We start from the raw sequence: 2600 nt of genomic DNA, 5'->3' as shown, positions 1-2600 counted from the left end.
ACAACGAGCTGCAGGAATCGCCTCGATCGCCGCTTGATAACGCTCTCGCTTGCTCTCCGACTCACTCTTCTCCTCTCCTCTCTCTCTCGCGCGCGCTCTCCTCGACTCCTCCTCCCCGTCCCCGTGCGCCGTTCCCCCCTTCGCCCCGCCCGGGCCCCCGCCCGCCCGCCCGCCCGCCCGCCCCTGCGGGACGCGTGTGTGTACCTCACTCAACTGGGGCCAAGAGGCAAGCACTTGGAGTGCAGTCAATAGCCTCACATCCCAGGCCTAACAAAGACTAGATCTACCCAAAAAAAATTGCTTTCGATGAAAAACGAGCACGCATAGTCTCCCCCCTCCATTCTCTCCCCCTTGGCGTGGGCGCGCCTCACCCCCCAGCTCTCGGTATCGCGTACTGCACGAGGCTACCGTGGGCCCCGCCTGCGCGCTGGGGGTTCCCTGCCCTGTCGGGCAGCCTAGCTCTGAACCTGGGGTCGCTACCTAATGCGGGGCGAATGAGTGATGAAGTTAGTGCCTTGGTGTGCCCGTTCCCCGTTATGGCTTCCCCTGGTCTCGCGACCATGAATGAGAGCTCTCACTCCCAGGGTACTCCCGCGTATCTCGGCTCCCTTATCCCCCCCCTCTTCCCCCCCCTTTCTCTCTCCGAGATGACCCGTGCTCTACGTGCCTAGGGTTGGTCTTCGGGGAGGGGGGATTGTCGGTGTGTCCTCGCGAGTTTTTCTCGCTGGGCGCCCAACAGCTTCGATTTCCCTCCTTAGCGCCCCGGGTAGAGCGTGGTCTCCCCTGGAGCCTGCCACGCCCGTTCTGTCTAAGCCCAGGGTTCAGCTTTCCAGTTGATCCTTATCGGACTGGTGAGTTCCTTCTAGCTGCCAGGGGTGAGGTGAGAAGTGAGGGGTGAGGTGAGGCAAGGGTTCGGTACTATGTTGGTAGGGGAGGGGTTAGGCTGTTTGTGAGTACCCCAGAGGGGGAGGGGTGAGGGGTGAGGGGTGAGGAATGAGGGGTGGGGAGAGGTGAGGGGTGGGGGGTGGGGGGTGGGGGGTGAGGGGTGAGGGGTGAGGGGTGAGGGGCGAGGGGAGGGGGGTGAGGGGTGAGGGGTAAGGGGTGAGGGGTGAGGGGTGAGGGGGTAGAGGGAAGGTAAGGGGCGGTGAGGGGTGAGGTGAGAAGTGAGGGGTGAGAGGTGAGGCAAGGGTTCGGTACTATGTTGGTAGGGGAGGGGTTAGGCTGTTTGTGAGTACCCCAGGTGGGTTGGAGGGGGAGGGGAGATGCTCCTGCTTGCTCGCGCCGGGGACGGCGCAGACCTCGACGTAGAATGTCTTGGAGTGGGAGCACTCTGCACAGCCACAGGCATGGGGTGGTGAAGCAATCTTGGCCGAGCCGCCCGGGAGCGCGCGCGGCGAGCCAGCGCGCCTCGCCTGGTTGAACAGAGCTGTCGCGGGGTGCAGTCAGCCGCGCAGTGGGCGGGCGGCGTGGGCGTGCGTGTGTGTTGAGTGTCCAGCAGGTCTGCTGCACTGCCTGCTGGCAGGCTGTGCAGATTTGGTCGGATGGCGGGGCGCGTGCGCGGCGGCCGCCGCGCGCGGCGTGCCGCCGCGCGCGCCTCGCGCGCTGGAGCTGCGTCGTGCCGGGCGCGGCGCGCTCTGGTGGAGCATGGTGCCTGAAACAGTGTGCAGGCGCCTGGCAAAGGGCGTGGACTGTCAGTGGGGTTCACTGCGGCGCGCGCGTCGCGGCGTGAGTGGTCGTGCGGCTAGCTCTGATGGTGCGAGAGGCGCGTGGCTGGTGCGGGCGGCTGGCGCAGCCATGGGGTGCCAGCACAGGGCAGACGCACATGACACAGGCTTCTGGGCGCTTGGCGTGTGTTTGCGTGCGCGCGGGGACGTACGCGCAGTTTTCACGCGGTGTGCGTGGAGAGGGGCATGAGGGGCGCCGGCCGCGCGTGTATTGGCGTGTGAGAGTGCGTGGTGCCCGAAGGCGACGGGGCCCGAAGGCAGGGAGGAATTTGTCCGCCTCGCATCAACGAGACTTGGAGAAAAACCTAGATGACCCAATGAATCGTCGTGTGTGGCGCGCACTTCTCGACGGGAATCTGATCTCGTCCTGCTGCTCGAGCGGTGCCGCTCAGCTCAAGAGAGATGTGAAAATGCCGTCCTCTCTAGCTGATGTGCGGGAGCTTGCACAGACCAGGTTACAACAATGTGTACACAGAACTAAACACCGGGCGATCGGGAGCTCCATTCTAGTAGACAACGCAGGGGCAGAAGCGACGGTGGCTAGCAGACGTGACGGTGCAGGAGCGGCCGCCGTGGTTGGCATAGAGGCACCCTCCAGCGGCGTCGATGGCAGGCGCAAAGGAGGGCGATGAGCCCGAGCTGCTGGCGCACCGCTGGCCAAGGAGGTTCTTCGCGATGCCCTCCACCTCGTACTCCTCATCCGCCTCGTCTCCGCGGAGTGTCGCCACGTCGCACTCGGCCGAGCCGCTCGCGGCGCACACCGCGTCGCATCCTTGGCCCGCGTCGCCAAGCTGCCAGAACTTGCGGCGGTGCGCGGAGGGCGGCGTGTACCCCTGCTGTGTCTGCGCGTACGTGTCGGCGGCTGGGCCGTACTGT

The sequence above is a fragment of the Emiliania huxleyi genome (assembly GCF_000372725.1).
Source record: "Emiliania huxleyi CCMP1516 unplaced genomic scaffold EMIHUscaffold_41, whole genome shotgun sequence".
Lineage (NCBI taxonomy): Eukaryota > Haptophyta > Isochrysidales > Noelaerhabdaceae > Emiliania > Emiliania huxleyi.
This window is presented reverse-complemented; position numbering follows the sequence as displayed.